This window comes from Lissotriton helveticus, chromosome 12 (assembly GCF_964261635.1).
Source record: "Lissotriton helveticus chromosome 12, aLisHel1.1, whole genome shotgun sequence".
Lineage (NCBI taxonomy): Eukaryota > Metazoa > Chordata > Amphibia > Caudata > Salamandridae > Lissotriton > Lissotriton helveticus.
The window spans coordinates 306637572-306660491 of record NC_136073.1 but is presented as its reverse complement, the minus strand read 5'-3'; the positions used below and the strand labels follow the sequence as shown (position 1 = coordinate 306660491).

At 42.4% G+C, this 22920-nt stretch overlaps 1 protein-coding gene across 1 annotated transcript in view; it reads right to left on the bottom strand.

Annotated features, from left to right (window-relative positions):
- Positions 1 to 22920, bottom strand: part of LOC144799804 (cocaine esterase-like) — a 557476-nt gene that overhangs the window by 68422 nt on the left and 466134 nt on the right. The gene's annotated exons all lie outside the window — the stretch shown is intronic.

The window sequence follows — 22920 nt, the reverse complement described above, 5'->3', positions numbered from 1 at the left end:
ACCATATTGTTAAAACATGAACCATGGCTGTACCAGAGGGTGTGCTCTTCATTCCACATAGCAATATTAATAACAAAGGACAGGTTTGTGATTAACCAAAATTCCAGAGGAAACAGACAGTGAGATAATGCACATTTTGACCTCAAGTACATCACAGAGTTGGCCCCTTTCCACAAGCATTAGCACACTCACAGTCTTCTGTTTGTTGATGAGGGGCTAGTGGAACGGCAAGGACACCACATGAATATCACAGCTCTCAGAACATTGCTTTTAGTCTCTTCTGCCCTTCTGGTTCTGAGACCATGGATAGCAGAGGCTGTGCAAGGGCAACTAAAGGGTGGTACCCACATTTGATGTCTATCATGGGACTTTTTGATCAATGTCTTCTTTAGGCTAAAGGTTCAGGTGTCATCCACAATCTTTATGAACTATCTGGTTTACAATTTTCTTTGTTTTCCAAATGGGGTCCACTCATTTAGTACACCCATATTTTTTTGCTTTTTTGATCACCAGGTTTCAACATTTTTACTGTGGGTGAGTCTTACTACTGTGTCTCCCACTCAGTAATCACATGATAAATGAACAGTGCATGTCTACTGAGAGTGCCCGCCTTTTAAGATAAGGTCACTGTGATGTAACTGGGGTACACTTTAACACATTGCACATGCTTGTGCACATTTGTACAGGCAAAGCATTGGAGACTACCTCCGTGCACAGCCAAGTAACTGCACATAGGTAGCCTGGCAGAAAGGGGACTCTACAAGGTTAGATGCTGCCCTGGGATAGACCATATATTATTTGTGGGTACTCATAGGTAAGGTCAGTGGGCTTTACTGGTTTATCTGCAGTGTCACCGTATTATACACATGGGGGTAATCTGCCTTAAAGTGCAGTTTTGGTTCCCCTAAGCCTACAAAGTCACTTAAGTTATTAGAAGGGGACAAAACATTTACACCACGTTAAATCTACTAGTCCTAAGCACCTACATGTGCATCATATGGGTTGACCAGAATTTTCATATTTCTCTGGCTCAGATCAGGATCATATTCCAGGCCTTTTGTCAACTTTCTGGGCAAAGGTAATTAAACACTGATCCCCAGCAGATGAAACAAAGACCTACCCACACAAAACAAATAATTTACAGTGTTTCACTCAGCTCCTGGGGAGGAAGGGGTGGGGAAGAATATCTTCATCTGTTAATTAGCTATCAAACTGTACCAGTGTTGGGGCAGCCCAGAACCACTATACAAAGGAGGAATCAAAAACCTCCAGAGCCAATACAGGAGGAGACTCCCCTTTTAAGTTTTGGTGGGAAAGTCCCTGGCAGTGACTTCAGTTAGGGGCAAAGCTGAGGCCCTAGAGGAAATGTGAACAGAAACCTCTTGACAGTGCCATCTTGAAAGCTGATGTATGAAATTAGCAGAACCAGCTCCCTACAGAGTTCACCGCTTTTGAGGCCAGGAGGCCTGCTGCAGATGCTCCCGGTGACTAGGTTTCACCACCAGAAACAAAATAAGCCCATGATCATTGAAAACTGCCCAATGGGTCAGAGATAGTTACCTTACCATGTAATATTATCACAATACCCACAACGATGGTCCTTGGATTCACACTAATGAATCTTGGCTCACTCCTGGTAGAGTGGCAAAGATCAGTCAGGCCTTGCTAGAGAATCATGTGTTTCAGAGTACCAACATGGATGATAAATATTTGACACAACTCAAGAGAAATCCAAAACCAATTTATAAAAACATAGTATAATTTTATCTTACTTTAAACACCAAAACAAACAGAATAGCATACATATAACCAAAATTATAGATTGTTGCAGCAATATTAAATCAGTTCAGAAAAATACATAGTCAAAATAACATTGCGGTCAATGGCAAAATCCACCAGTGACAATCGGTCACTTGCAGGATGAGTTACTTGGAACCCTTACAGGGGTAAGGTCAGGCAGGCCCCAGGAACAGGCCACAACAGTCAGATCAATTTTACCTAGCCCGATGGAGTCCAGATGCAGAGTTGTTCTGGCTGTCCTTGGTGCTGAACTGGAGTTCTGTGTGGTGCTGTTTTACGGTTTATGCCGTGCTGCAAGAAACAAGATGCAAAAATACAACAGCTACTAAGGTTGGATAATGGTTGCATGGCGTTCTTGTAGATTCTGCATCAAGTGTGTTGGTTGGTTACCCGACTGGTGACCAACAAGCCTTGGCAGCAGTAAGCACAGAGAAAAGCTTCTGGAACTTCACAGGGTCCGGGGAGTAATTTAGCAGGCTAAAACTTCATGACAGGTTTCACTAAAACTCCCACATTGCACTGGACCAACTGGATTTGAGCAATCCCTTAGAGGGCCGATGGCTCCGGTGAGTGTTTTTACCTGTACTTTGCAGGGGACTGGTGTGGCCCTAGTCCAGGTGAGACTAAGGGTGCTTCTGACTTATACAAGGCTCACTCTCTTCAGTAGTGTCGAGTTTTAGCCAAGGGCGATGGTCATTCATTCAGTTCCAAGGCTGTTGCTTAATGGACAAAGAAACATTATTTTGTTTTGTGCTGGTTGGCAAAGTCCTGTTGTCTGTGGCACGGATCTCCTCTTGCTTCTTGCTGAAGTAAGTTGTTTAGATCTGAGATACTAGTGTAGGGGGTCCCTTTAATCCTGGATTTATGAGAGTTAGGGGTGCTGGATCTAGTAGCTAATGGGCAGCTAGTCCCAGCAGGATGTCCGTTCCTGAGGTGACCACATCTGGTGGTGCCGATCAGCCCTTTCTCGGCAGAACCTACTATTTATGCCCTCCTAATGATGGCAGAGTAAGGTCTCTGTGCATTGCAGCCAAGGCTATTTGCCCCAAGAACCTGCCCGCGCGTGTAGACCAGGGCTTTAAGTGGGTGCACTGATAGAATATCGATGTTAAAAATATTGATGTTAAAAATATTGAAATAAAATACAGATTACAAAAATATTGACTCACATACCAACACAGGTAAGTACAAACATATTGAATAAAAAATATGGATGTAAAAAATATTGAAATACAATATAGACTACAACAATATTGACTCTCGTACCAACACAGGTAAGTACAAACATATTGAATCAAAAATATGGATGTAAAAAATATGAATCTAAATACATCTATAACATATTATATACTAAATATATTAAATATTAATATTAATTTCAACAAAATAAATTACATTTAATATAACATTTTACAAAATATAACAAATAAACTTAATTTAAAAAGATAAACACACAAACAATAATTTATACATACATATATATACTTAATTTATTTTGAAACTTAAAAACTTTAAAGTTATAGAAAATGTAAATATATATATATATATATATATATATATATATATATATATATAATTTAAAATATAGAAAAACATTCTATAATAAAACATTAAACCATGAAAAAATATTTAAACTAAAATTGCCCAATACAGTTAGTGCAACAGTAGGGAAAGTGTTGCATAGTGGAGGGGAAAAGATCCTATTCCCACTCCAAAAAGTGCAACAGTAGGATAAGTGTTCGATAGCCGAGAGGTAAGAATTCCAATTTCCACTCCAGTAGGGTGCAAAAATAGGGAAAGTGTTGAATAGCGGAGGGGTGCAAATTACTTTTCCCACTCCACTGAGTGCAACAGTAGGATAAGTGTTGGATAGATGAGAGGTACAAATTACTATTTCCACTCCAGTGAGTGCAACAGTAGGGAAAGTGCTTGATAGCGGAGGGGTAAACATTACTATTCCCACAGAAAATAGAATGGTAGGGAAAGTATTGGATAGTGGAGAGAATAAAATACCTATTGACACTTAAACACGTGAAAAAAAAGACATTATTAAAAATAAAACAATTTTTTTTAATTTAAAATATATAAAAAGAACACATATTTTGATATTAATTGCATATAAGAAAAACCTAAAAATATATCAAATAAAATAATAAATGAATTTACAGAAAAATATTTCTTTTAAAGTAGAAAATATTTACAAACAAAAAATGTATTAAAACATAAATATTTTAATTTTATTTCTTACCCTAAAACATCACACCAATAACAAAACACTTCAAAATCTTTTAATATATTTCTTTAGCTACTCAACATAATTAATAATCAACTTACATATTATTAATAAAACAACTAATACACATTAATTGACTACACACACTTTAAAACTATGATATCCACAACACACACCTAAATTAAACTATAAAATACTAAAAAAAATTAAAACTTATTTTAAAATTAAAAACTATTACTATTAACAACTAATAATTAAATAATTAACATTTATTTAATACCCACCCCTTTCCCCTTTAAAAAAAACAACACACAAAAAATAAACAATTAACCAAAATAAACATCAAATATTTAACATTAATTAACAATTATATTTCAAGTAATTAAACAGAAATTACTTCCTGCCCTTTACCACTATAAACACCACAACACACACCTAAAATTAATTACACAATTACCATAATTAATTACCAATTAATGTAATTAATTAACAACCAATTATTAATTTATCAATTAAAAATAATTTACTTCCACCCTTCCCACCCTTTCCACCTATAGAAACCACATCACACACCTACAATTTAATACACAATTACCACAATGAATCAAAAAATAAATAAATACAATTAATTAACAACCAATTATTAATTCATACATTAAAATTCAATTAATTCCCACCCTTTACACCGATAAACACCACAACATACACCTAAATTAACTATAAAATTACAAAAGTTAATAACCAATTAATGGATTAAAATTAATTAACCAATTATTAATTCAAAATTAAAAATAAATGACTTTCCACCCTTTACACCTATAAACACCACAACACACAGCTAAAATTAATTACATAATTACCATAATTAATTACCAATTAATTAAAATTAATTAACAACCAATTATTGATTAATTGTTAATAAATTACTTTAAACGTTTAACACTATAACATTTCAATTAAACAAATATTAATAGATCAATACATTTAATATAATTAAATTACTTCCCACCCTATGTCCCTATAAACTCACAACCCACTATGGAACTAAAAAACGCAAATTTGAAATAAAAAAATTATACATCTGTTAGAACGGGGGGTCTCTAGCTGGCAGAGGTAGGTACCACTGCCCAAATAAGGACCCTTGCTTCGAGTCAGGGTAAGAAGGATGCACTCTTTAAATACCCCCTGCTCACCCCCTTGGTAGGTTGGCACGAGCAGTCAGGCTTATCAAAGGCAATGTGCTAAGTATTTGTACCAACACTCACAGTAACACAGTGAAAACACCACAAACTGACTACACAACACCACAAACTGACTACACAACAGTTTACAAAAATAAAGGTATTTAATCTAAACTAAACAAGACCAAAATGACAAAAATCCAACATAGGTAAACAAAACTGGGTTGCTGAAACGTTCCTAGAGAGGGGATAGTGTATGTCTGGCGTGACCGAGGGTGTAGAAGTAACACCTTTGGGCATCCATTATGTTGGATGTATTTGCCTCACTCACCCATCTGGGTGTCATGCTTCATCATCGGCGTTTGCTCCTCGTCGGGGAGGCGGTGCAATCCCCGACGGGCTCACCTCAATGAGGGGCTCTTTAGCGGAGATCTTTTGTATCCAACAGCCTTATGGTGAAGTGCGGGTGTGTGGGTACTGAGGCAAGTAGCCTAGGGGGTGATTTAAAATGTAGGGGGATTGCCGGAAACTATTTTATTCTGGGGGTATCCCGCTGCAGTTAAAAGCGTGAAGCTAACTCGCTAGGTGCCAACCAGTTAAGTGAATTGGCCCTAGATGAGCTTAGGAGGGGAGTTGGTCAACATGTTTCTCGTGTAGGGATATTACCCGCGATTCATCAGGACCTATCAGGTGTAGAAAATAAAGAAAATACTTAAATTAAACAACATGCTACTGTCATGTGTCTACCACCTTGCGTGTGGGGGTCAGTTACCTCTGTGGTTCAATCCTATGCCTAAAGGTCAGGGAAGATGTGCCACATGGGCATTCGGCGGGTTAGGTACCATGGGGGTGAACCTTCAGGTTTGGCTCATACTGCCCGTGTCCTTGCTGCTGCACCTACCCTACGCCGCCGTTTCCGGCAATCCCCCTACATTTTAATTCACCCCCTAGGCTACTTGCCTCAGTACCCACACACCCGCACTTCACCATAAGGCTGTTGGATACAAAAGATCTCCGCTAAAGAGCCCCTCATTGAGGTGAGCCCGTCGGGGATTGCACCGCCTCCCCGACGAGGAGCAAACGCCGATGATGAAGCATGACACCCAGATGGGTGTGTGAGGCAAATACATCCAACATAATGGATGCCCAAAGGTGTTACTTCTACACCCTCGGTCACGCCAGACATACACTATCCCCTCTCTAGGAACGTTTCAGCAACCCAGTTTTGTTTACCTATGTCTGCCCAGGGCACTAGCTGATACCGGACCTTCCACTTTTTCTAAATGGTAAAGAGTGCCTGTTTGATCATTTGATCACCCTCCCTTCTTTGAAATTATTAAAAATCCAACATACACAGTTCAAGAATATGGTTTCAAATGAGTTCTTAAGGTTGCTTTAAAATATTCCACAGTTGTGTCACGTTTTAGTCAACAGTACCTTCAGATTCGACAAAAGTTCCAAGTGAAAGCTGCAGCGTTGAAAAGTAAGCGATGCGTCACTACTGAGACCCTGGGGAGGTACTGCGACAATCCCGCTAGATGCAGTGGGCGTGTTGCTGTGACTCCGGTCTGTATGGGGAGGGGTGCGATACCTTGCGTGGATTCCGGTGCACAGGTTTCGGTGGAAGCGGCTCGCAAAAGGTACAATGCGACGATCTTCGGAGCAGTGATGATCTCCGGTGCGGCGACGATGCATGGCTCAGCGTCGGTCTTCTCCTCTCGCGGCCCCTCCATGCCATGGCTCTGCGACGACTCTGGCAGTGACGTGATGCGGTCCGCAAGCAAGCGGTGCGACGATCTCACTCAGTGACAACAGGCTCTGCGACGATACTCGCAGCAATGGTAATCTTCCCGCACCGGACTGGTGCGTCCCGCAAATGAAGGATGCGACGACTCTGGCAGTGGCAACAGGCGCTGCGACGATCTCGGCCTTCGTAGCGGCGGGAGTTTCCTCGCACTGACGGGGTTGCGCTCCACAAGCGAGCGATGCGTTAAAACTTGCAAAAAGTCTTTAATATCTTGGTTTCCAGCTTCCCAACACAGGTACAACTTCCAGAGGCCCCACAACTGGCCCAAGCACTCTGGGAAGGACAGAGCTCTCTCAGCAGAGTTCTGGGAAGCTGGGGGTGAAGTCATTTTGTTCCTGGGACTTCTTAACAGGGAGTCAGCTCTTCTTCAAGCCCTTGGAGATTCCTTCAAGCAAGGGAACACTGCACAAAGCAAAGTCCTTCCCCTCTCCTTGGCAGCAAAGCAACTGCAGGTCAGTCCAGCAAAGCAACAGCAGGACAGTCTTCCAGCTTTCTCCTTGGCAGAGGCTCCTTCTTGATTCCAGGATGATCTAATTTTCTGAAGTCTGGGTAGCCCTTTTTATACCAATATTCCCTTTGTTCTCTGAGGGCAGGGAGGTCTTTGCCTAGTCCAAACCAGTTCTGGAGCACTCTGTTTACATGACTCCTTCTTTCCTTTCACAGTGCAGAGCAGAAACATCAGGTGCCCCACAGGAGGTGGAGCCAGCATTGTGGAGAGAAAGCACAGCCTTGGAGCACTTTGTTGACATGATTCCTTCTCTCCTTTCACAGTGCAGGGCAGAGACATCAGATGCACCACAGGGGGTGGAGCCAGCACTGTAGGGGGTAGGCACAGTCCTATTCAGGTCCCAGGTGTAACTCCTCCCTCCCATCTAGATGCAGATCTCTCTATTTACCACTGGGCGGACTCATTCTGTCTCCTGGGATACCCCATCCCTGTCACTCACAAAACAGACAGTCAATTCACAAACAGCCAAAGGCACACAGAAAGGTCAGACAAGAAAGAAGCCACTTTCTAAAAGTGTCGCTTTCAAACACAGGACTTAAAAACCATCCCTCATAAAAGATGTGTTATTTAATTCTGAGTTCAGGGATACCAGACTTCAATTTTCAATCTGGCTCCCATGGGAAGATATGCAGGTAAACATTATACACAGGATTCCCCATTATAGCCTATGAGCAAGATAACCTTTCAATAGTGAAAAACAAACATGGCTGTAATTCACTACCAGAGCATGTCACCCACACTAGCACATGCTCTACCTTTCATATACACAGCACCCTGCCCAGGGGGGTACCTAGTGCCTTCTTTAGGGGTGTCCAATGTGTACAGAAAGGGAAGGGTTAGGTCTGGCCAGTGTGGACACTGGCCAGGGCAACATGGCAGTTAGCAACTGCACACAGGCACTGTGGTGGCAGGCCTGAGACACCATTTTAGGGCTACTCATGTGGGTGCCACAATCAGTGCTGCAGGCCCACTAGTAGCATTTGAATCACCAGCCCTGGCACACTCAGTGCACTTTACTAGGTACTTCCTGGTAAAACAAATATGCCAATCATGGACAATCAATCACATTAACAATTTATACAGAATGCATATGCACTTTAGCACTGATCAGCAGTGGTAAAGTACCCAGAGTCTTATTGCCAACAACCACGGGTCAGGAAAAATAAGGGAGGAAGAAGCAAAAAGTTTGGGGATAACCCTGCAAAAAGGGCCATTTCCAAAACCATCTAATATAATTAAATTACTACCCACCCTTTCCCCCTATAAACCCACAGCCCACTACGGAACTAAAAACACAAAATTGGAATAATAAAAACAAATTAATAACTACTAAAAATGTATCACATATATTAAAAATACAAACAATTCTTATACAAACAAAATACATCACATATGCATAAACTACATACTAAAATACATAACAATAATTCAAACCAATACTTTTAACAACTATAATTTTGATAATGATATTAAACACTTCGATATTTTAAAATCGATATTACTTACCTTAATTCGATAATCTTGACCATAATATTCTTGCTGTTGATATTTCTGACCCATGATATTAGTGACTCGATATTTGTGCAACTTGGTATTTTTTACTCAATATTCTGTCTCTGCACCCTTTAGGTGGGATGAAAAAACTAGGGGGTCTCTCAAAGGGACGTGACCAATGCAATTAAGGGCGTTGCTTAAAAGCAATTAGGCCAAAAAACTATATGTTGTATAGCGTGCCACCAGACTGATATTTTGCTGCTTCTGTCATTGCATCCAGATAAATAATACAAGTAACATTACACCTACAAGAAGCCAGAACTTTTGGCTTTGTCACTGGTTGCTTGTTGCATAAAGTTGTATATAATATTGAAAATGCTTCTGCTCTTGTGGAAGAGGGTGTGGGTTAATGCTCTTTCTGCTGACTTAGGAGATGGGTTTTTAGTCTCGAGTCAGCTTAACATACTGTGACCTCCTCGACAGCACCACCCTGGACGTAGCGTTCCTCACTGAAACATGGACCAACACCACCTCGGGACCGGACATTGCCATCGCCATCCCCCAAGGATACAAAATCACCAGGAAGGACCGCTCCAAAGCCCGGGAGGAGGAATCACCATTGTCCACAAATCCACCCTCCGCCTGAGCACACTCCCCGATGAGCCCACAGACCTGATGGAACACCTTCACTTCATGATACTGGCCAGCCCCACCACCACCCTCTGAGGAACCCTCATCTACCGACCCCCTGGAACCCGCTGACCTTTCCCGAATCTATCACGGACATCATCTCCCTGCACGCCATCGCATCCACCAACTACACCCAGCTGGGAGACCTCAACCTCCCTCTCAACAACCAACTGGACCCCAGCACCACATCCCTCCTGGAAACCTCCACAACATTGGACTCTGCCAGATTGTGACCGAACCCACACACTCAGCAGGACACACCCTTGACCCCCTCTTCACAACAAGAAACTCCATCACCTTCAGCCACGCCACTGAACTCCCATGGACCTACCATCGATGAGTCCACTTCACCTTCAGAACACCCACCATCGACAGACACCAGCACCTGCTCCCATGAAGAAATTGGACCAGAATCACTGACGACCAGCTAACCTCATCACTCATCAACTCCACCCTTACCCTTGCGGAAAACGATGACCCCAACGCCGCAGCCCGAACCCTGCACAAATGGATCACTGACAGCGCCAACACCTTAGCCCCCTCAAGAAAAACAACAACACCCTTGCCAAGAAAGCTAGATGGTTTACCACCAAATTTCGAGAGTCTGGACGCACCAACCGCTACCTAGAAAAGGACTGGAGAAACACAAATTCCACAAAAGCCCACAACTTCAGAGCCGCCACCAAAGTCTACCAACAACTCATCAGAAAAATGAGGAAAAAAGCTATCGAAGACAGAATCTCCTCCCACGCACACAACAGCAAAGAACTCTTCAACATCATCAAGGAGTTCGCCCAACCTACAAAGTGAATTCACCGACATCCCACCCTCACAAGATCTGAGCACCTTTTTCTACCACAAAATCAAGAGAATCCACGACAACTTTGATGAAGACAACCAGCACACTGAACCCCCACCAACCACACCCAACACCAGGAAGCCAATGATCGACAACTAGACAGCCCTTGCCACCGAAGACACACTGAAGACGATGAACTCAATCCACTCCGGGGCCCCCACAGACCCCTGCCCCACCACATTTTCAACAGAGCCGCCTACACCATCGCACCCATGCTCCGCCACACCATCAACTGCTCCCTGACAACCGCATAGATCCCGACAACTGGAAACATGCTGAGATTAACCCTCTCCTCAAGAAACCCTCGGCGGGCCCCACCGACCTCAAAAACTACAGACCCATCTCCTTGCTCCCCTTCCCAGCGAAAGTCATCGAGAAACCTATCAACAGCCAACTCGCCACATTCATCGAAGAGCACAACATCCTCGGCTCCTCCCAATCCGGCTTCCGAAAAAAACACAGCACGAAACCGGCCTCCTCGCGGCAACAGGTAACATCCACACCCTACTGGACAAAGGAGAAACTGCAGCCCACATCCTCCTCGACCTATCAGCGGCATTCGACACAGTCTCTCACCGCACCCTAATACACAGACTCCAAGACGCAGGGATTCAAGACAAGGCCCTCGACTAGATTGGCTATTTCCTCTCTGGAAGAACGCAGCGGGTCAGACTCCGCCCTTTCCTCTCAGACCCTACACACACCACCTACGGAGTCCACCAGGGTTCATCCCTCAGCCCTACGCTCTTCAACGTCTACATGGCTCCGCTCGCCCCATCGTCAGACCCTACGGACTCAACATTGTGTCATATGCAGACGACACCCAACTCATCCTCTCTCTATCCAATGAACCCAACATCGCCAGACACAATTTTCGAGAAGGCATGCAAGCCGTCGCCAAATGGATGAAAAACAGCTGCCTTCAACTAAACACCAACAAAACAGTACTTCTTCATGGGCCCACACCCCAATGTCTGGAACGACACCTGGTGGCCCCCCGCCCTCGGAAGTCTGCCCACCCCCACGGACCACGCACGCAACCTGGGAATCATCAAGGACTCCAAACTCAAAATGGTCGGCCAGTTTAACGCCGTCTCGTCCTCCTGCTTCCACACGCTCCGCCTCCTTTGCAAGACCTTCAAATGGATCTTCCTAGAACACAGAATGACTGTCACTAACGCCCTGGTCACCAGCAGACTCGACTACACCAACGCACTTTATGCCAGAATAAACAAAAAGCTCACACACAAGCTACAGAACATCCAGAACGCAACCGCAAGACTGGTCCTCAACCTGCCAAGACACTGCCACATCTCCTAGCATCTGTGCATACTCCACTGGCTCCCCATCGAAGCTAGAGTCACTTTCAAGATGCTCACCCATGCTCACAAGGCCCTCCACGACAACGGACTAGCATGCCTGAACAGCCAACTTAAATTCCACGCACCCCAAAGGACGCTACGATCAGCCCAGCTCTCCTACATCGTGGTCCCCCGCACCAGAAGGACCAGATCAGGCGGACGCGCCTTCTCCTTCCTCGTGGCCAGAGCCTGGAATGCCCTACCTCTCCACCTCAGACAGACAACATCTCTCCCCATCTTTACTAGAAACCTCAAAATCTGGCTCTTCAACAGACCCCCTCCTTGATGGACAGGGACCTGCAAAAACCCCTCCCCCTGTGTCTTGAGAACCTCACGGGTGAGTAGTAGCGCTTAACAATGCATGATTGATTGATTGATTGATTGACTCTGGGGAAATCAAATAATCTCTCCATGCATACCCAAAAAAGTAATAAATAGTAAATCATGTAAAGCGCTCCAATACTTTTGGGTTGAGTTTGCACTATATAAAACTGCAAAAAGAATAAAAGTTACATCAAAAGCAGTGAACTGCTGCAGAGTTAAGATTTTTTTTCCACCTTGAGGGTGAGGGCAAAAATGGAGAGCCAGATATTGACCCATCTCAGCACTTGCTTTTAGAACTGCCAGTGATGAGCACCCTCAGAACCCAGCCAACTTAAAGCCCTGTTCATAGACTCTGCCACTCCGCCCTTCCCAGCTTCACCCCACTATTTGTGGGCTCCTGAAGAAACTTCCTTCTTTTTCCAAGACTGGTGATAAAATTCGAGGTGTGCTTTCCGAATCATCTGAAAGCACACGTTCGTGCTCAGCCTTTGTTTCTGACTCCTGGGAATAATCACACTGCCTGGCAGTAGGTCAGAATCCTGCCTTGGTGGAAGCAGGTTCAGATAGCGCAGGCTAGTCTGTCAGAGCCCAGTGAAGCTGGGGGCAACCAGGGGGCAACCTATAAGGTGCCACCTAGGTGCATACCGCATCACCCAAGCTGTTTGCACTGCTCCTGTAGACTGCAATGGCAGGCCTTCTGTTAGTATTTTGTATGGGTTGCCCAGGTTGGCACAAACCTGTGCTGCAGCGCTGGGAAACCTTTACCACCAGTGCCCCGGGTGCACCTAGTACCATATGCTAGGGACGAATAAGGGCCTAGGCTGTTACCAATTAGGGATTTCAAAGCTGAATGCACCAGTTCTAGGAGAGAGCACAGGCACTGGGGTCTGGGCAGATGGCTCCAGTGCAATATCAGAGTCATGAACATCAGCATTTGGAGCAAAAAATGGGGGTCTGACCATAAAAAAGAGGAACTTTTCTACAGCGAGCATCGAATTTTAGAGCCACGAGCGCATGGGGCTCCTCTGCAGGCCATTCGGTGGGCCAATGCTCTGGGGTCAGTGCAGCCTCATTAAAAGTTAATTGCTCTGGGAAGTGCGTGCTTGGGGCCATCATCCCCAGAGATCCTAGGACCCCATCCCCCAGCCCCTGATAAAGGATGGCGGGATGGAGGGTAGAGCACGGTCGCACCTGCCACAGCCAAGAAAAGGGGTCCCATCCCCGGTCCCCTGATACCGAAAAGTGGAATGGGGAGCTCCGTTGCTTCTCCCCCATTGTCTGCATCTGGGGGAACTGGGGCACCCACAACATGTGGCAGCAGGCTTCTTGCAAGGAACGTATAGGGGGAAGAAGAGTGCCGGCTCCCAAACCGACTAGGACAGCATCGGTCATGTGGAGAGCCGGCCTGGCTGCATGGGAGTGGGTTCCCCAACAGCCCTAATGAATTGGAGGATGGGGGTGTACCAGTTGGATTGGGCACTCCCATTCAAAACAAAACAAAAACTGAGAAAAAAAACACAGTGCGGAGTGAGGCAGCACAGAGAAAGGATGTGGCCTAAGCTGCTAATCAGATATTCACTGCTTCTCGAGGGAGCACACCATAATGCCCTCTGAGGCTGAATATACTTATATTTCTTGCTTTGTGGTAGACCCGAAATGGGCTGGGGCTCCACCAACATGTTTAAAAAACTGCTTGGTAGCTGTATCAAAGTTACCCTACGTTTCTGGGGTCTTTCAACCTTTTTTTAAAAACACGCTTAATACTGGAAATTGGATCTCGCAAAAAATATCCTGTTTGGATCTAGTGTTAATTTGAAAAAAGACAAAAACAAGGATATAACCAATAAATATATTTTCAAAAGAATACAAGAAATAAATATATTTTCAAAAGAATACAAGCAAATTGCCCTTTTTCAAATTAACATTAGAACCAAACAGGATATTTTCTGGGAGATCCAATTTCAATTAAACAGGAGATAATGCTCAAACTTCCCTTTTACAGTTAAAGAAACGAGGCTGGAAGGGTTCAGTGCCTCGAGCCAATCTCCTCAACCTATTGCAGACAAACACTGGCTATACTATCCAGGACCAGGACCCCTGGACCTTTTACTTGCACTTACACGAATACCATTCTATACAGATGTTCTTGAAGGTCCTTGTGGTTTCAGTGCAGCTCATGTCCACGAGGTCATCATAATGCAGGCTCACCATACTCTGGTCCTTAAATTCTGGTTCTTGATGTTTCATTTTTGATCAGTTCTAGGCCGTGTGGCAAGTTCTCTGTGATTCCTGGGCAACTCACACCCTTTAGGCCAGCTCTTAGGAAACTCATGTCATTGAGGCCATCTCTTTGCAGGGTAGGCAGGTTACAGTAGAGGGCTTACTCACTATCCTTGACCTGATTCTGTCATTGATGCCAGCAACTAGCCTGCCCCTGTGCAGGTAACATTGCTCTTGAATAGTAACCTGCAGGAATAGTCCTGAAGCCACCCAAACATACTGTACTTCTTGTTTACTGCACTGATTGTAATGTTATACAATGCATTTTATACTGCTGTATACCTCCCACAACCTGGGCTAATCTTTACCTTCTCCTGTTTATCTTGCTTGCTTTTGAGGACATCGCTCTAATACCCTGATGGGTCATGTTCGCGCTATATAAAACCTTTCAAATAAATAAATAAATCATAGTATTCTTGAACAAAAACATGAAATGCAATTACAGACTAGATTGCATACATCAAACTTTAGTGATATTGGCTGGAAGCAAAAGCCTAACAAAGCTCATGTGTTCCTTATGTTTGAACACTAATCCAGTGAGAGCATTTTTCTACAGCTTAATTCCCTCTGATTCCTGGAAGGCATGACAGTGAATGGTGTCAACTGGGCAAGGTGTATATATTGGCTCGAATTACGACAGATTCTTTTAGCCAAAGTCTTGGGATGCTTGAAAACACCCAACAAAACACAAAGGGGATCAGGGGCAAGCCGACATTGCATCAGGGCACAGTCTGTCAGGAAGGAAGCAGTTGTATATTCCCCCTTGCCATCTATACCTTCAGGGGTCTAAGGAAGAGAGCCTGGTACAGCAGGATGTAGATTGGCAGATTGACAATAAAATCTGGAAAGTGAAACATAGAGCCTTATTTACAAGAAAGTAATGCAGCGAGGTGCCGCAAGCCATTTGGCTGCGCCGTGCTACGTCACTTTCAAAGCACAGGAATGCGTCATATTTACAACAATATGATCTATCCTTGAGCTCTCCCCTGCACTGGTGCACAATTGGCTGCCATTCGCCAATGCAGACACTCTTGCACCATGGTGCAATGGTGTCTATGTTGTGGGGATAATTGTTTCTGTGCAGGAAGGGAGACCTTCCTGCACAAAAGGAATCACAAGAGTTGTTTTTCTCTTTCTATGTGCGCCTTGAATGCAGCATGCATGGAAAGAGGAACAAAGCGAGGAGAAATAAAAGTATTTCTCCTCGCTCCTCCGCACACCTCTCCTGGGGAGGTGTAGGATTCTGACACATTCCCAAGTTAACGAAATGTAAATCTGGGAATGTGGCAGAATCCATGGGCGGTTCATGACAGCTCCCACAGCAACACCCATGGCTGGCCCATTTCATGGAAAGGGTGCAGAGACAGAATATCGAGTAAAAAATATAGAGTTACACAAATATCGAGTCATCATTATCGGGCTTGGTGAGCAAAATAACGATGGATTGAATGTTTTGCCATTGTGAAACATTCTGTCCATCATCTTGTTTGTTTTGCTGTTCACTCTATGTGGGAAGGGTATTCCCAGCCGTGGGTCCCTTGCTCACTACACCACTGGAGTCAAGCTATCCTGGCTGAAGATGGCTGATAGCAAGAAACCGGTCCTAGGATGCTTGATTCCGGTCCAAGGAAGACATGGCTTAGCAGTTCAGTCTGGACTGTCCCCAAGCAACTAAAAACTTGGATATTCGATAAGTAAAGTTCCCCCCCTCCCCCAAGCGCCTTGAGACCCTCTAGGTGAGTAGTGCGCTATACAAATTTTTGAACTTGAACTTGAACTTATGAGGCAAAGGGTCAAGACTGATTTGCATATGGCCATGTCTGAACTGGGGTGGCTTGGTGAGCAAAATAACGATGGATTAAACCCAGATCTGTGCCTGGGGGTGAATGTCTTGCCATTGTGCATCATTCCGTCCATCATCTTGTTTGTTTTGCTGTTCACCCTATGTGGGAAGGGTATGCCCAGACGTGGGTCCCTTGCTCACTACGCCACTGGAGTCAAGCTATCCTAGCTGAAGACGGCTGATAGCCAGAAACCGGTCCTAGGATGCTTCATTCCGGTCCAGGGAAGACATGGCTTAGCAGTTCGGTCTGGACTGTTCCCATGAGGCACAGGGTCAAGACTGATTTGCATATGGCCATGTCTGAACTGGGTGGCTTGGTGAGCAAAATAACAATGGATTAATCCCAGATCTGTGACTGGGGGTGAATGTTTTGCCATTGTGCAACATTCCGTCCATCATCTTGTTTGTTTTGCTCAAAAATATTGACAGCAAGAATATCGTGGTCAAGAATATCGACAAGGTAAAAAATATTGATTAGAAAAATATTTAAGTGATTAATATCGTTTGCAAAAATATAGTTTTAAAAAATATTGTTTTTTATTAATGTTATGTATTTTAGGATATATTTTATATGTATATGATGTATTTTTTTTGTATAAGAATTGTTTGTATTTCTAACATATGTGTTACATTGTAATAGTTATTATTATTTTTTTATTTGAATTTTGCGTTTTTAGTTCCGTAGCGGGTTGTGGGTTTATAGGGGAATAGAGTGTGAAGTAATTTAATTATATTACATTTATTGATTATTTTATGTTTATTAATATTTGTTTAATTTAGGTGTTATAGAATTAAATGTGTAAAGTAATTCATTACTAATTCATTAACAAATGGTGGATAATTAATTGTAATTATTTAATTGATATTTAATTATGGTAATTGCGTAATCGATTTTAGGTGTGTGTTGTGGTGTTTATGGGTGTAAAGGGTGGGAAGTACTTAATTTGTAATTGATGAATTAATATTTGGATGTTAATTAATTGTAATTATTGGATTGGGATTTAATTATGGTAATTAATTTTAGGTGTGTGTTGTGGTGTTTATATGAGTAAAGGGTGGGAAGTAATTTGTGTTTAATTAATATATAGTTCTTAATTAATGTTAATTATTTTATATTTATTTTGGGTTATTGTTTATATTTGTGTGTGTTGTTTTTACTTTTGAAGGGGTAAAGGGTGGTTATTAAATACATTTTAATTGCCTTATTATTAGTTGTTAAAGTAATAGTTTTTTATTTAAAAATAAGTTTTACTTGTGTTTTATTTGATAGTGTAATTTAGGTGTGTGTTGTGGATATCATAGTGTTAAAGTGTGTGTAGTCAATTACATTTTATTAGTTTTTATTCATTTATAATATTTTTAAATTGATTAATTATTATGTTAATTATGGTTGTAAATTCAATAAAACAAATTGAAGTGTTTTGTTATTGGTGTGATGTTATATGGTAGGAAATAAAATAAATACATTTATGTATTAATTACTTTTTTGTTTGTAAATATTTACTAGTTTAAAATAATTATTTTTATAAATTGATTTAATATTTTATTTTATGTAATATCTGTAGGTTTTTGTTATATGTAATGAATATAATATCTTTTGTTTTTATATATATATATTTTATATATTTAATATATTTAATTTTTCATTTTTTAAATATATATATATTTTTTTTACCACTTGAGTGTGAATAGTATTTTCTGTCTCTCCACGATACAACACTTTCCCTAATGTTGCACTCACTGGAGTGGAAATAGTAATTTTTACCTCGCCGCTATCCTGCACTTTCCCTACTGCTGCACTCTTTGGAGTCGGAATAGTAATTTTTGCCCCTCCGCTATCCAACACTTGCCTTACTGTTGCTTTCACTGGAGAGGGAATAGTAATGTTTACCTCTCCACTATCCAACACTTGTCCTACTGTTGCACTCAGTGGAGTGCGAATAATAGTTTATACACCTCCGCTATCCAACACTTTCTCTACTGTTGCGCTGTTTGGAGTGGGAATAGTATTTTTCTCCCCTCCACTATCCAACACTTTCCCTTCTGTTGCTCTCACTGGAGTTGGAATAGTAAATGCATTTCCTCCACTATCCAACACTTACTCTACTTTTGCACTCACTGGAGTCGGAATAGTAATATTTGCCCCTCCGCTATCCAACACTTTCCCTACTGTTGCTCTCGCTGGAGTGGGAATAGTACATTTTACCCCTCCCCTAACCAACACTTTCCCTACTGTTGCACTCACTGGAGTTGCAATAGTAAATGTGATTCCTCCACTATCCAACACTTACCCTACTTTTGCACTCACTGGAGTGGGAATAGGTATTTTTAACCCTTTGCTATCCAACACTTTACCTCTTGTCGCACTGATTGTGTTGTGAAATGTAAGTTTAAATATTATTTAATAGTTTAAAGTTTTAATTTATTATAGGTTTTTCTTTTTTATATTTTAAATCAATATACATATTTTTTATATAGTTTTGAACTTTTACCATACATTAAAAATATTAGTTTATTTTTTTATATTTCAAATCAATAATATATATATTTTTTATACAATTTCAAACTTTTAACATAAATTAAAAATAATAGTTTATTAATTGTTTTAAAGTAAATATATATGTATGAATTATTGTATTTGTGTGTTTATATTTTTATTAGGTTTATTTGTTATATTGTATAAAAATGTATATACAGTTTATTTTATTTTGTTAACATTATTTATAATATTTCATATTTTTAATATATATTATTTTATTTTATATTTATATAAAAGTCAAAACTTTTTACATCTATATTTTTTACATTAATATTTTTTGGTCAATATTTTTGTACTTACCCGTTTAAGTATAGGAGTCGATATTTTTGTTGTCTATATTTTCAACTCAATATTTTTTACATTGATATTTTTTACAGCAATGTTGGGTCAGTGAACCCATGCAAAGTGACGCTTGAAAAGGGGCCATATTGACAAGGCCATGAAAAGCCACGCTGGGTGGCTTTTCATGGCCTTGTAAATATGGAGCACCTCACTATGCCTCCAGTACGTCAAAGAAAGTAACAAACTGGTGGTGCAAGGGGTAAATATGCTCCATAATGTTTGTGTAGGCATTCACAAAGCACCAATGATTCTGCACAGCCTGTCAGCGATATAACACCAGTGTGACGAGATATACAGATGGTAAATACATGATTGTATTACTGAATATTGTCCCCCAGAATATTGTATTCCAAAAATATTGAGGAAAGATTATCGAGGGAAAAAATATAAAAAGGTAAGTGCATATGGGGAAGTATAGATTTACTATTCATCACGCCATATTTGAAGATATTTGGGTTTACATATGTGGTTGAGTATAGACTTACCTGCTGATATTTTTTTAATATTTTTTCCTCAATATTGTGTGCCATCGATATTTCGGGGGCAATATTCAGGGAGCACACCCACACACACTGCGAAGAGTACAAAGGAACCCCTGTGACTTACAGACTACACCGATTCTACAGGGGGGAGTCAATAGGCCAGTGGCGGCTGGTATTAAGGTACGTAGGGGGCGTTGCCCCACCACCAGCATCGGGGAAAACGAAATGGAGAGAAATAACACCAATGGAGCAGTTTAAAGAAGTGCTCACTGCTTGGTGCTCCCTGTGAAACTAATGTTAAACTATGTAAAATATATACTTTTTTTTACTCACGTATACTTTTTCTTGAAGAGTCTTCCTGCACAATGTGCACACGCATATGCAAAGCTGGGCGAGAACTATTCCTCGCCCTCAAGGCACAAGCGAGGAGCGAGGAGGTGGGCAACATCAGCCTTGTTGGCGTGGCTGAATAAAGCGGCAGTAATGGGTTTGAAATGGGGCGATAATGAATTGGCCCAGGTCGCGGTCAGGGGAGCACCCTTCAGGGTAATGGGAAGGGGCAGGGATGGCTCACAGTGCACTGAGTGCAGGGGGTGGTAACATTGTTGCAGCACTCCTTTCACCTCCGTAAATTAGGCTTGCTAATTGGGTAAGGCCAAGGCGACCTTAGGGGAGTGGCTATGCACTTACTTTCAGTTTGGCCGCATCTCCTATTTCCGGGAGGGGACACAGTTGCTGGAAGAAGAAAGGTGCCTGCAGCCTTCGTTTCAAATGACACCACACACGTGCAGGTAAGCCGTTTGCATTTTTTTAACCCCAGGACTCAGCAGACCTGCTGTGCTGTTAAAGGTCGGATCCTGAGTCCGGAGCCCCCCACTGCACACATGATCTGCTCAGGAGCCCATAACTGCACAGTAGGACTGAAGGCAGGTGCGTGTGGGGCCCGCCTCATCCTCTCAATGGGGCAAAGGGGGGAGGCTAGGACCTGGCCTCTCGTAAAATTTCTGCCAGCCTGCCACCATCATCTGGACTCTGAAAGCTAAACAACAAAGAACAGAACGACCAACCAAGGTCCAGCACAACCAGAACACATGTACCATAAACAATCTTCAATTTGGTGCAACACACTTCCCGCACCCGTCGTCCCAAGGTGCTAATCAGGTCAAAATGTTCATCGAAAGGTGGAAGGTGCACTCGTTGGAATCAGACGCAAACTCACTTAGTCCAATAAAATAATTTTTTTCTCTTTATTCAGGTAATCTTTAACAAGAAGAGCATACAGCCATCGCGTTTCTTTCCCTGTAGGAACTTCGTCTGGGCTCCACATATAAATCGGCCAATTGAGCGTTATAAGCAATCCAGATCGTTACACACGATTAGTTCCCAAAGAGCAGAAGTATGCAGAAATAATTCTAAAAGAATAATCTATTGTCTCAATACAAAGGATGATCAAAAGCAGTATTAATATCCACGTGGAACCACGTCTCCCCAGGAGCGAAGTCATAGGAGGATATATTCCTATAACTAATCCATATGAAACCTCACAATTTCAAGACAGGAAGCAAATGTGATGATGATTCATACCAGATACAAGGTATATATATATATAAGTATCTTACAAATATATTAAAAGGTAGCTGTGTGCACAAAACAGCACTTTTGAATTCCCAGTGATAATAAACACAAGGAATGGCGAGAAGAGCGGTGATTCGCAGGTATTGCTCTGCGCATCTGACGGCGATTCCCGGCATGGTAAAAGGAGAACCTCAGGCCTAATGTTCTCCTGTTACGAATTTCCTACAGGGAACGAAACGCATTGGCTGTATGCTGTTCTTGTTTAAGATTACCTGAATAAAGAGAAAACAATTGTTTTATTGGACTATGTGAGTTTGCGTCTGATTCCGAGTGCACCTTCCACCTTCCACCTTTCGACGAAAATTGGGACTCTGAAAGCTCATGACGTCCATTTCCGACCAAGATCTGGAATTTGTTTTTAGGGCTTTAATGAAATGTGAAACTGGCAAGAAACGTCACAGGGTGAAATAACAGGAGCTGTGCCTAGAAAGGAATGCTGGTTCATGGGGGCATCAAGGGAGCCAATTGTGGAGGTTGTAAGTTCTGTTTGTTTACATTATTTTTTCATGGGGCTCATGGCAAACTGTAAGGGCTCTTATCACATAAATATTTTATAACTCAACGGCTCTTATTTCATTATTGCTAAAGATTGGATGTCTACAAGTCGGATACTGCATTGTGGTGCAACACGAAACAATGGCCCCGCCCTTTGCAAAATTTAGTGCTGTGCCCGTAAATGTTCACTTAGACTGGCCTCCTCACAGATGTAGAGAGACGCCTGGGGTCAAGCTCGGAGCGCTGCTTGGGTGGCCAATATTATGGCCGGGGCATATGCCACCTGCAGATACAATGTAAGGAGCCTTATATTATATTTCATTATTTAGGCTGAATATAAAGCAGAGGTGCACAGCACTGACGAATATTTTGTTTTTTTGCCCTGCGCTCATTGTCAGTCGTGAGACAGCACATGACCATCGCTCCGAGGCAGACTGTAGGAATAGCGCCTAGAAGTGGTGGCTGTCGCTCTGTGTGACCTCTTCAGAGACAGGATTGCCCAGGGGTAGTGTCAGCTCGGGGGTCACAGGCCTAGCGAGGATACACGTTCCTCAGCTATGGTTTAGGGGCGAGTGTACAGAAATAAGCACCTTTTTATTAATAGAGCACTTTTTGTGCCTGTGTTTTAGTTGTGTGCCGCAACTCGTTAGCGTAGCAGTAGCCACCTAAGCAGCTGTAATTTTGGAAGGAATTATTGGATGTGCGCCTGCAAGAACAAGCAATGCGTCTGTCAAAGGTGCAAGGGACTCCATTCCTTAGAGATGTTATCGTGACACACAACATCCAGGTTTTCTTGTCTATGATTTGTTTGACAATGTAATCTAGAACGGCCCATGACTGGTGATTTAAAGGTGGATGCAAATTCTGAAAGTCCGTGTCTCTCAAAATGTTAAGAGGCACCTAAACCCCACCTTCATGTGCCCAGTAGCAAAAGAAAAGGGGATGACGGCGAGTTGGCTGATGGTGCCGAGTCAGCAGACAGAGCTTTTCTGTGACATCCTGTTTCCTGGAGACACCCATCCCTTGCCTATCTGTGGCCTGACACTC